The sequence below is a fragment of the Triticum urartu genome, chromosome 7A (genome assembly GCF_056163025.1).
Source record: "Triticum urartu cultivar PI428250 chromosome 7A, HENAU_Tu73, whole genome shotgun sequence".
Taxonomy (NCBI): domain Eukaryota; kingdom Viridiplantae; phylum Streptophyta; class Magnoliopsida; order Poales; family Poaceae; genus Triticum; species Triticum urartu.
Window position 1 is genome coordinate 417201032 of NC_141879.1, and position 13775 is coordinate 417214806.

Below are 13775 nucleotides of genomic sequence, written 5' to 3' on the forward strand. Positions count from 1 at the left end.
ATGGGATCTCACAAGGACAGAAGCTTGCGGCGGTGAAAAAGTTTTTTGTGTGTGTGCCCTCTAGTTTACGGGGAATATTTGGGTATTTATGGAGCTGAGATTAGGGTTAGGGGAGTCTCGAGGGGGCCACAAGCCTGGGGGCGCCCCCCTAGGGCGTGCCTCTAGGGCTTGTGGCCCTCTTGTGGCTCCTCTGGCCTCCCCCTAAACCTTCATGGTTGTCTTCTGGTCCAAGAAAAATCATCAACAAGTTTCATTCTGTTTGGACTCCGTTTGGTATTGATTTTCTGTAAAATACAAAAACAAGGAAAAAAACAGCAACTGACACTTGGCACTAGGTTAATAGGTTAGTCCCAAAAAATGGTATAAAATATCATAATAATGCATATAAAACATCCAAGATGGATAATATAATAGCATGGAACAATCAAAAATTATAGATACGTTGGAGACGTATCAGTGTGCCACCCGCTCCCTCGGGATGCTATGAACAGCTGGTAGACGAGGTCTGGTGACTACTCGATAGTTTAGTGTGTCGTGTTTTATGGCTTAGAATTAGAGCTCCAAAAGCATTTGGAGCACCACAGAGCATATGAGATGATGCAAGAGATGGAAATGATATTTCAAGCTCACGCCTGTGTGAAGAGGTATGAAGCCTCAGACGGTTCTTTAGCTGTAAGATGGAGGAGGACAGCTCGGTTAGTGAGCATGCACTCAAAATCTCTGGGTACGCCAATCGCCTCAAACAGTTGGGGGTTGCTATTCCTGATGAAGTAGTAATTGACAGGGTTCTTTAGTCACTGCCACCAATCTACAAGGGCTTTGTGATGAACTAAAATATGCAAGGGATGGAGAAGACACTCCTTGAGCTTTTGCAATGCTTAAAACCGTGGAAGTAGAAATAAAGAAAGAACATCAAGTGTTGATGGTTAAAAAGACCACCAGTTTTGAGAAGGGTAAGGGAAACAAAGGGAACTTCAAGAAGAACGGTTGCCGCTCCTGTCGTGGGTTTGTCATGGCAGATGTCCTCGTGAAAGGAATTAGTCGTGGAGCCATCGCAACGGGTTAGCTTAAAGGGGTTAAATTGGACAAGGGGACACGGGGAGTTTATACTAGTTCGGCCCCTTCGATGAAGGTAAAAGCCTACGTCTAGTTGTGATTGGTATTGCTAGCGTTTCGACGACCAGGGAGCGAGTCCGCTTTGACTGGCCCTCGAGTTGTTGTTTTCTGTCCTCAAACCGTGGCAGGGTCGTCCCTTTATATACACAGGTTGACGCCCGCTGGTTTACAGAGTCCCGAGGCCGGATCATAGAGGTGTCCGGCTCGGTCTCTATTCCTCTAACTTACAATACAAGTTTACATGATAAAGTCGGTTCACATCTACAGGCTTTAATCTGTCTTTGGGCCTTAGGCCTTCTTAAAGCGCCAGTATCTTCTCATCTTCATGGGCTTCAATCTTCATGGAGCTAATCCGGCCATGCCTAGCTGGTTTACCTCCAGTAACTATATCCCCAACATTAGGCCCCATATTGATTTGAACATGTTCATGTCAATTCCCAATACTTAGAAAAATTCTTGCTCTGGCACCTTTGTATAAATCTGGTAAATCGCCGTGACGTCATCCTTTAAATCCATAGCCAATCGTTATGATGTTATCTACCCGTTGAAGCCAAAGATGCCCTTCATTAATGATCGTTTCAACCCTCGAGGCGTCATCCTTAATAACTATCCATTTCTAGCTCCTCGATTTACGCACCTATCACTTATCGGCTCACCTTATAAATAAGACCACGGGCCCTTCTCTTTATCCCCTTCGTCTTTGCTTCCCTCTTCTTCCTCCTTGCGACATCTCTGTCCCTGAGTGCCGCCGCCGCTACCGAGCTTCGCCATCGTTCCTCTGCCGGCCGCTGCATCAACCTGGTTGTACCAGAAAACTGCAGTGCTCCTTTGTTGCTTCATCCTCTGTGAGCTCTTTCCCTTTCCCCCTTTGTAGATCTGTTTGAAGGTTCATTCGTTCTTCGCAGTTTATCAAAGTTCATCGGGGCTCCAGTACGTCTCTGTTTCTCCTCATCTATGGATTTTAAAAACTTCACGCTTGATATATTGCGCGTAAATAGCTTACTTTCCGCTACCAGAACAAACCTTTTGTATGCAAAAACCGATCTGAAGAATTACGAACTGCTGTGGGTCCAACCCTTATTAGGTCAAAATATTTTTTCTTTCCTGTCTTCAGTAGATCCACAATTTCCATGTCCTCTTGCGGAATATGTTTCTCCTTACTTAGTCATTTTACCTTGGGTCTGTATCCTCTTTACCATGTAGGCGGTTTACCCTTGTAAAAACAATCTATCTCATACCATTAGTCCCCTGGTGAACCGGCAAACCCACTTTACATTCATTGTAACAGTCCGGTTTAACAACACATGTATACCCTTGATATGACCTTGTCATTCATTATTGTATCAGTCTCTGGTTTACACAATTTCACATATCTGTATATCTTTATTCCATTGCATCTTGCGTACCACCATGAATGATTTGTAAACTGGCATTTCTTTTTCAGCTTTTCATTTCACAATGGCCAAACAGTTTTACGCTTGCAACTGGGCTTCTTCCTGGGTCACCGAAGAACGGTTGAACAGAATGGTCAATATCGGCACCTTGCCCAAGAAAACTGAAATTCGATGGCGAGTTCCAGGAACAGAGAATCCTCCTACCCCGAGGCAGGGTGAGGTAGTGGTCTTTGTCGACCACATAGGTCGTTGTTTCAAACCGCCCGGGTCAAAGTTTTTTCGAGATGTTCTTGCCAGTTTCCAACTCCATCCTCAAGATATGGGACCGAACTCGGTGTCCAATCTATGCAACTTCCAAGTCTTCCGTGAAGTGTACTTACAAGAGGAACCAACTGCTGAGTTGTTCCGGGACTTTTTTCATCTGAACCGGCGTACAGAATTTGTAAATGGTCCCAACACTAAACTTGGTGGTGTCTCTGTTCAAAAGCGGAAAGAAGTTGAATTCCCTCATGCCAAACTGCACAGTTACCCTAAGGAATGGAACCAGACTTGGTTCTACTGCATAGATACCTCTCCTGAAGATGAGAACCCTCTTCCAGGCTATCGTGATCACCGGCTTTCCAACACTCATCCATTGCCGCAACGTTTAAGTTCTGCGGAACAGGCCAAATATGCCCCTCAACTAGCCAAGCTCCGGGCCTTTATGGCCAACGGTTTATCAGGCGTTGATTTTGTGTGTTGCTGGATATCTTGGAGCATCTTGCCACTAAGCCGTCACCCTGGTTTAATGTGTGAGTATACCGGTGAATTAGAAGACCCCCAACACCACATCAACATTCAGTTAACCGATGAAGAGGTCACTGAAGGCGTTAAGAGAATTTTGAATGAATCGGAATCAGTCTGTCACCAAACCGGCTTGAACCACTTCTACACTCAAAATAAACCGCCTGCTGTAAGCACTATGCTTCCTTTTTATCTTTGATATCTTTAAATTGTTAAACTTGTAAACTTTCTTCTATTCGTGTATAAACAGGGTGATGATCCCTTCTGGAAGCGGAAATCGCAGATAAAGCGGCAAAGCCATCCCGTCCCAAAACCAAAGTCGTCAAGCGAACCTCAAAGCGGAAAACAGCCGAACGTATCAACATGGAACTTGCTGAAGATGCAGAGGAACCGGAAGTTGAGGTAGAACTTGACTCCCTTGGCTCCCTTTTCATGCATCTCATTAACAATGATCTTGATCAGGAGGACGTAGAAGGAAGCCAGGCTGATGATGTAGAGGTAATTACCCTTTCCTCCGATTCAGACTCTATGCCAACACAAAAAACCTGTCAAGCGGTCCGGAAAGTAAGCTTTTCTCATCCTCTTGCTTACTTGGATCCAACATTTATTTTGAAGACGCAGCAGCATGAAGCTCGCCGGACAACCCGGCACAGCGGCCAACAGGTCACTTCGGCCGGTTTACCTGATACCCCGGTTCGGAAGTGCCGATCTGAGGTCTCCCCCACTTCTGACAATTCTTATCCCAAGGCAGATTATTTCAGACAACCTCTTAATTCGTCCGATTCAAATTATCAGGTGACACCTCCCACATCTTCTGGCGAGTCAACAGCAACCCAACTCCCTCCTCTCAAAACTGTAGCTGGGTAAGTACTCAAACCCTTTCTTCGAATGTTTTACATATTCTGAGTAATATGTTAAATTTTCACCTCTTTTATTTTTGTTTGCAGAGCCAAAGCCAGACCCAGCAAAAAAGCTCGGGTTAACAATCCGTCTGAAGACCAGGTGGTTCTTGAACAGGAGCAAACAGATGAACCGGACCAAACTCGTGAACCAGAGGGCCCCCATCCTGACGTTACCTCTGATGAGCCACCCCCTCAAGACCGGAATATTAATGAACAAACTGAAGCTGATACTGATGTTCCTGATACTGAACCGGCAGCTCCAATCCAGGCTAGTCCAGTGAGAGTTACTAGCACTCCACCATCACCCACAAAAACTACTGGAGGCCTAGGAGATGACATTATCATTACTGGCATGGGCCACAACTCTCCTGGCCATCCTGTAATCTTGGCCAAACATAGCGCCAAAGAAGAATGTGCTGCCATGGAGAAGGGTAAATGGAGCACTAATTTGTCAAGTTATGCTCATCTCGGCGCTGAAGAACTCCATTCCGGTTTTTTAAACCGTCTGCACTCAAACCGAGATTATGAGGCCGGTTTGGTGAACTTGATGAAGGAACGCTATGAGGTATTTTCATCTCCCTTTATTTCTTGATTCCAAAGTTGAAACACTAGCCCAAGTAGCCCCCAAGGGCCGTTTTATGATGTTAATCTTAAACCGGGACTTTGTAATACTTTAATCTTCTCCTCAGTGTAGCCCCCAAAGGCCAGTTTAGCTTTGCGAGGTAATCCAGGTCTTGAATCCGTGCGTCCATTTTGAACAGATGTACATTAGCCCCCAAGTGTCAAGGATAATGCTTGCATTGTTCTGGAGACTTATAAAAGATGTATTGATAATAGAGCAAATAGGCATTAGCCCCCAAGTATGAAGTGCATAACTTGTTATATGCTTAGTACTTGGAAAATACATATCATGTTGTTGACATATCTTCGCTGTTACAGACCGAGCTAAGCAATAGAGATGCCCGAACCGCTGACTTGCAAGAGAACGTGAAGTCCCAACAAGCAGAGGCTGTGAAAGCCAAGGAGGAACTGACCAATGCCCTGCAGCTATGGAAAAGCTAAAGGAGACTTTTAACAAGGAGCGTGCTGACTGGGAAACCGAAAAGGCCGGTTTAACCAAAAGAGCCGAGGATGCCGAAGCAGCCCTGAAGCCAGTTGTAGATGAACTAACTGGCTTGAAGCGGCAAATCAATGCCATGAAGTCCGCTGTATTTGGTAAGTATCTCCTTATGTTGTTTGTCCAATTCATGAGATCTTATTGTTTACCAGTTTGGCTGATATTAAACCATGACAGGCACTCGCATTACTCATCTGGGCACTAATATGCGGATGAAGCTTAAAGCGGCTTACACCTTAATAGAACAACTTTACTCTGGATCCCAGCGTGCTATATGCACTGCAGCCTATAATAAACCGGCACCAACACTGATAAAAGAAACCCTTGAGAAGCTAGCCATGCTACCAGCCCGGATTACTGAACTGAAGAAGGCAGCCGCAAGAGCAGGAGCGCTGACCGCACTAATCCGGGCCAAAGCATGGATTCCGGATCTTGAAGCGGATGACATCATTAAAGGATATCCAGGTGTGAAGGAGGATGGTTCAAGCTTCAACAATGATGATCTCCGAAGGCTGACAAAGGAGATGCGGCCAATAGCCAGCAAACTGGCAGAAGACACAGACTTATCTCATTTCCAGCCGGCTTACGACACTGAAGGGAAGAGACAGCCTGCCAAAATCCATGAATTCGAAGAACTTGTGCCTCCAATACGTAAGCATACTTACGCTCCTGACATTAACCCCTCCAGCCTTATCCATGAAGAAGCCGTGTTTCAAGCTTTAACAGGAATCGATTGGTCAACGGTTGATTTCCAGCGTCTGGGGGGATGAAGAAGAAACAATTGTACCAAATGATCCTCAACCGTCAAGCCATCCAGACGAAGCATCTTAAACCGGCAGCCGGTTTACCAGCTACTGTGTGCCACTGTTTTGAAACAATTATTCAATTGGAGCCGTTTTGAAGTTTCTTGTAATAGGATAGCAAAACCCTATTATCTGTCATTCCTTCGAGCATGTTGATGTTGCTTTGACATGCGGAAAACTTGTTTCACTTTTTTGGGATCTATTTATGCATAGCCCATGATGATTTGTGTTCCTGGATACAAGAACTTGAAAGTGTCCTAGTGGTTTACCACTGGACGGGTCATGATGCCCAATAATATACAATACTTAGATGGATAATCAAAGTTTGTATTAGAAATAACATCTGCAACATACCTCGTTGGCTGACCAACTGCTTGTATGGTAAAGGTGAAAACACCAATCCGAAGCATTGATAACTCCTGGCTCACTTACCGTTGCATGTATAAATCATATTGGGCTAAAAAGCCGTTGAGTTGTTTGTATAAGAATGGTGACATCTAGTCAAAACCAGAGCGGAGCAGTGTGCTACCGGTTTAGAATATGATCATGTACTGACAACTAAGCGTTGAAAGTCAAGCCGGGTTGTAATGAACATCGGTTTGTCAAGAAAAAAAATGTTTTATAAATCCCTTATCATAAAAATAGCAAAAATAAAAGAAATATGCAAGGCTTTTCATGGGCTGCCAGGCCCTAAATCGAGGCTTTTCATGGGCTGTCGGGCCACTGAGTTAAACCATTTTACAAAGCCTTTTTAAGATGGACCTCAATCTTTAACCAATCACCGATTTAACTTTGACAAGTTCAGGCTCCATGGGATTGACTTGTCAAACGTTCGATGGGTCATACTAGGTTTACGTGGACGGAGTGACTTACTTAAAGAGGCAGGATAACCCGGGGTTTTAGGTGAATACACCTGGCTTCCAAGCCTGGCTTGATAGCCTATTACAAGGGTTCAAAACTCATTGTTCTTTGAGAAGCAAAGAGCCCCCAGGTAATATGTGAGTTGTGCTCGGTGGTTACCTATGTTTGAGCTGTGCTTGATGCAACAGACTCTCTTTGGCTCCACATAGTTTCCTTTCGGCTTAACGCCTATGAAGAGGTGTAGCTATGGTGTGAAAACAACCAAGCCCCCTAGTGATATCCCTTTGTGGTGTTAAACCGATCAAGAGGTGTAGCTATGGTGTGACAACAACCAAGCCCCATACTGATGTTCTTTATATCCGTGCGGCTGCAGAGGCCGGTTTAACAAAACTCCACTTTGTCAGTAGAAACTCTTGTAAGCTCATACACAATGTAAAAAGAACAGAGACCCCGCTTTATTCGAGGCTCCGGTTTATTATATAATATATACATTGTCATAAATATGTACATACGAAGAGCCTGTAGCTCAAGTATAGTAAGGCCGAAGAAGAGCTATATTCCACGGCCGCTTGGTCTCCTCCTCCGATTTACGTGAGTCTTTGTGCTCTCGAACATCAATGAGGTAGTATGACCCGTTGTGCAGATTCTTGCTGACCACAAGAGCTCCTTCCCAAGGCGGGGATAATTTGTGCATATCAGTCTGATCTTGGATGAGGCGGAGCACCAGATCGCCCTCTTGAAAAGTTCTGGTCTTAACCCGGCGGCTGTGATAACGTCGGAGATCTTGTTGATAAATCGCCGAACGTGCTGCTGCGAGATCACGCTCCTCATCTAACAAGTCCAGTGAATCCTGACGTGCCTTCTCATTATCAGCTTCAACATAAGCTACCACACGGGGCGAGTCGTGACGGATGTCACTAGGAAGAACCACCTCTGCTCCATAAACCATGAAGAAAGGTGTGTAACCCGTAGATCTGTTAGGTGTGGTGTTGATGCTCCATAACACAGAAGGTAATTCCTCCACCCAGCAACCCGGTGTCCGCTTCAAAGGAACCATAAGCCGGGGTTTAATACCTCTCAAAATTTCTTGATTTGCCCTCTCCGCTTGACCATTAGATTGGGGGTGAGCCACCGATGCTATATCAAGCCGGATGTGCTCACGTTGGCAAAATTCCTCCATCTCTCCCTTTGACAGATTAGTACCATTATTAGTTATAATACTGTGTGGAAAGCCAAACCGGAATATCACCTTTTTGATGAACTGAACCGCTGTGGCGGCATCACACTTACTGACTGGCTCTACTTCCACCCATTTGGTGAACTTGTCAACTGCCACTAATAAGTGGGTCTTTTTGTCCTTGGATCGCTTGAAGGGTCCAACCATTTCAAGCCCCCAAGTCGCAAACGGCCAAGTTATTGGAATCATCCTCAACTCCTGAGCTGGAATAAGAGCACGACATGCGAATTTTTGACAACCGTCACATCTTTTGACTAAATCCTCCGCATCAGCGTGAGCTGTTAACCAATAAAAACCATGGTGAAAAGCTTTAGCTACCAAAGACTTTGAACCGGCATGGTGACCACAATCCCCTTCATGGATTTCTCACAAAATCTCACAACCCTCTTGAGGAGAGACACAACGCTGAATTGCCCCCGAGACGTTGTAACGATGTAACTCTCCGTTGATTATGGTCATCGACTTGGAATGCTAGATTATCTGCCGGACTGAGGTTTCATCCTCCGGTAACTCGCCCCGGTTCATGTAAGCCAGGTATGGGATTGTCCAATCCGGTATGACAAGCAAAGCTGCCACCAATTGAGCCTCCGGATCAGGAATAGCCAACTCCTCCTCTGTTGGTACCTTGACCGATGGATTATGCAGCATGTCAAGGAAGACTTTGGTGGGACCGGTTTACCCTGAGAACCAAGGCGGCTTAAAGCGTCCGCCGCTTCATTCTTTCGCCGGTCTATATGGTCAACCTGATAACCCTTGAAATGGCCAGCCACCATGTCTACCTCTCGTCGGTATGCCGCCATGAGTGGGTCTTTTGAATCCCAAGTACCAGACACCTGTTGAGCCACCAGATCCGAGTCCCAAAGCACTTAACCCGGCTTAAGTTCATCTCCTTTGCCATCCGAAGACCGTGGAGCAAGGCCTCGTATTCAGCTGCATTGTTAGTACAAGGGAACATTAAACGGAGGATATAACAAACCTTCTCACCTCGTGGGGAAGTTAGTATGACTCCAGCCCTCGAGCCCTCAAACTGTCTGGATCCATCAAAGTGAATAGTCCAATACGTGTTATCTGGATTTTTCTCCGGTGCCTGCAACTCTGTCCAATCATTGATGAAATCTACGAGCGCTTGGGATTTAATTGTTGTGCGAGGTGTGTATTTGAGCCCGTGAGGTCCAAGCTCAATAGCCCACTTAGCAATCCGGCCAGTTGCTTTTCTGTTTTGAATGATATCTCCCAGAGGGGCTGAACTGACCACTATGATAGGATGACCCTGAAAATAATGTTTGAGCTTCCGGCTTGCCATAAACACTCCATACACCAGCTTCTGCCAATGTGGATACCTCTGCTTTGATTCAATGAGCACCTCACTGATATAATAAACCGGCCGTTGACCCGGATACTCCTTTCCAGCTTCCTTGCGCTTCACCACCATAGCCACGCTAACAGCTCGGGCATTAGCAGCCACATACAGCAATAACGGCTCTTTATCGATCGGGGCTGCAAGCACAGGCGGTTCAGCTAACTGCCTCTTCAGATCCTCAAACGCTTTATCATCCGCCTCGCTCCAGACAAAATCATCTATTTTCTTTAGCATATGATATAAAGGGATAGCCTTCTTCCCAAGATGACTGATAAACCGGCTCAAAGCCGCAATCCGGCCAGCCAAACATTGAACGTCATTGATACACGCTGGTTTAACCAAAGATGTAATTGCTGAGATTTTTTCCGGATTAGCCTCAATGCCTCTGTTTGACACCAGAAAACCCAAGAGTTTGCCTGCCGGGACACCAAAGACACACTTTTCTGGATTGAGCATCATCTTGTAAACCCGGAGGTTGTCAAAAGTTTCTCTCAAATCATCTATCAATGTTTACTCCTTCTTGGACTTTATCACAATATCATCTACATATGCATGAACATTGCGCCCAATCTGCTTATGAAGACAATTCTGAACACATCATTGATAAGTCGCCTGGGCACTCTTGAGCCCAAAAGGCATGGAGACATAGCAGAAGGCTCCAAAAGGAGTTATAAAAGCTGTCTTCTCCTGGTCCTTAATTGCCATTTTGATCTGATGATAACCAGAATAAGCGTCCAAAAACACAAACGGTCACAACCCGCCGTAGCATCAATAATCTGATCAATACGAGGGAGGGCAAAGGGATCTGCAGGGCAAGCCTTGTTCAAGTCTGTGTAATCTACACACATACGCCAAGTGCCGTTTTTCTTAAGAACCAGCACCGGATTAGCCAACCACTCTGGGTGAAAGACCTCCACGATAAACCCTGTGGCCAACAACCGAGCTACCTCTTCACCAATAGCATTGAGCCTTTCTTCATTGAAGCGGCGGAGAAACTGCCGGACCGGTTTAAACTTAGGATCAATGTTAAGTGTGTGCTCAGTGAGTTCCCTCGGTACACATGGCATGTTAGAAGGTTTCCATGCAAAGATGTCCCGGTTCTCACGGATGAACTCGATGAGCGCGCTTTCTTATTTGGGATCCAGGTTAGCACTAATGCTGAACTGCTTGGATGAATCACCAGGAACAAAATCAACCATCTTAGTATCTGTGGACGATTTAGATTTCAACGCCGGGTCGTGTTCCGTAGTTGGCTTTTTCAAAGAAGTCATATATGCCGGATCAACTTTGTCTTTATAAAACTTCAGCTCCTCCGTGGCACAAACCGACTCAGCATAAGCCGCATCACCTTCCTCACATTCCAAAGCGATCTTCCTGCTCCCATGTACCGTGATGGTCCCCTTATGACCTGGCATTTTAAGCTGTAGATAAAGATAACACGGCCTCGCCATGAACCTAACGTAAGCCGGTCGCCCAAACAAAGCGTGATACGGACTTTTGATTTTTACCACCTCAATAGTCAATGTTTCTGATCTTGAATCATGATCATCTCCAAAAGTCACCTCTAAGGCTATCTTGCCCACTGGATATGCAGACTTACCAGGCACCACACCATGGAAAACGGTGTTTGACGGTTTAAGATTATTATCTATCAACCCCATACGACGGAAGGTATCATAATATAGAATATTGACACTACTTCCCCCATCCATGAGTACCTTAGTGAACTTATATCCCCCAACTTGAGGGGCCACCACTAAGGCTAGATGACCTGGATTGTCAACTCGGGGCGGGTGATCCTATCTACTCCATAAAATGGGTTGCTCAGACCAGCGCAAATACTGAGGCACCGCCGGTTCAACTGATTTCACCGCCATCTTGTGAAGCTTCTGATCATGCTTACACAAGCTAGTGGTGAAGACATGATATTGCCCACTATTTAACTGCTTAGGATTGCTCTGATAACCCGACTGCTGCTGCTGCTGGTTGCCCTGATGCTTGTAACCTCCCTGGTTGCCCTGGTTCCCTTGATTGTTGTGTCCGGTTTGATTGCCCTGAAATCCTAAACCGGAGCTGCCGCCTCCGTAACCCGACCCGTGGAAACCACCTCATGAACCGCCAGGCGGGCCATTATCGTACTGAAACATATTGGAGTTCTTGAAATCTCGCATGATATAACAATCCTTCCAAAGATGTGATGCTGGCTTCTCCTTTGATCCATGCTTTGGACAGGGTTGATTTAACAGGCGCTCCAAATTGGAGCCTGAACCTCCGCCCCTCCGGGGCTGCTTGCCCTTACGGCGCTGACCATTCTCCTGAGCATTGGTGTTAGCCACAAAGTCCAAACTGTTGTCGGCTTTGCACTTACCATTATTCCCATGGCCTGCCGGATTATACTGCTGACCCTTGGTGTTTCCATTCTTTTTCCCTTTCCCCGGTTTGTCCTCCTCTGAGTTAGGGTCTTTGGTATTATCTGAATCGGCATACTTAACCAAAGCGGCCATAAGTGTTGACATATCATTGCAGTGACGTTTGAGCCTTCCTAACTTCTGTTTGAGCGGCAGAAAACAGCAATTGCCCTCCAACGTTAGCACTGCGGTATCTGCATTGATACGATCCGATGAATGCAAAATAGCTGAGACCCGCTTTACCCAATGGGTCGTGGACTCCCCATCCTCTTGTAAACAAGCGGCCAGATCCACAATTGACATGGGCTGCTTACAAGTATCTTTGAAGTTCTGGATAAACCGGTGCTTCAATTCAGCCCATGATCCGACAGAGTTAGTTGGTAAGCTCTTCAACCAAGTAAGAGTTGTTCCTTACAACATCATGGTGAAGTATTTAGCACATACTACTTCATCCACATCTAACATCTCCATTGCCATCTCGTAGCTTTAAACCCATGCCTCTGGTTGTAGATCGGCGGTGTAATTGGGTACCTTACGAGGTCCTTTGAAATCCTTGGGCAGTTGCACATTACGCAAAGCGGGGGTGAGACACGGCACCCCTAAGGAACTGAATACCACACCTAGTTCTACTGAAGCGGTAGGGTGAACCGGAGTAGGTTGACGGGCTCCGTGCAGAGCTGTTAACTCGGCCTCTCGACGTGCGCAACCATGATCCACCACATCCTGCGCATTAGCACCTCCCCCTGTTGGGTTGTGCCCTCGCGGCGAGTTACGGCGACATGCACTGCTTGACACGGTCGGTTCATCCTCAACGTGCCTGCTGTAGCTCCGGCTTGGACGGGGGGTGGAATGAATCCTCTCATGACTGTGCGAATAAGCCTGTTGCTGATTTAGAGCTGTTTGAAGGAGATCTCTGGCCCGTCGTGCCTCAATCGCAACTGGTGATTCCTCGTCGGTTGGGAGGGCTGCCAACCGTGAAGCGGCGGCCACAATGTTGTCCAACGGGTTGGAGTAATGCCCGAGGGGTGTTGGAACATACTGTGGCACAATGTTGTTCTGACGAGGCAGGTCCATCGTGCGCGGCTGAACCGGCGCTCCTGTTCCTGGCGCCTCCGTCCGGTTTAATATTGGCCGGTTACTAGTTCCTTCTCCTGGCGTCTTGAAGAGATTTGTTGGCTCATAACTCGGCGGGAGATGCGATCGGTATCTTCTTCTCATGACTTCCTCTGAAGCATTCTGATCCAGCCTAAGCCGGTAGGCCTGAGCTTCCAACTCGGCCCGTTCTGTAGCCATCCTAGCATTCTCTGTCGCTAGGTCCGCTTTAGCCTGAGTTATCTGATCTTTCACCTTTGCGATCTCCGCGTTGTGCTGATCTCGGGCTGCTGCGTCCACCTCCACGGCCATCAATGTCGCCAAAGCGTCGAACAAGTCAGACAAAACTTGAGCCAGAGGTGGCGTAGAGCTCCCTGCCCCTGCCGGCGTGGCTGTTGCTGAACCGGAGAGCATTGTTGCGGCGGTTGATGAGTGGGGCGCTGATTGTGTACCGGCCATGAAGATAGCGGCCCGGTTTGGCAGATCAGGGGAGTCCAGAATACTGTTGCCCTCGGAAACTCCACTAATCCGGCCATCCTGCAACTGATAGAGTGATTCGGTTTCTCTAGAAGACTCGTCATCGGAGCAGACAACGGTTTCTCCATCGGATGCCGATCCGTCCTCATATTCTGCTCCATGGATGACACCCACGAAAACATGCCTTGCCATGGGCTGAACCGGGGAAGGGCTTGCATGCTGAGC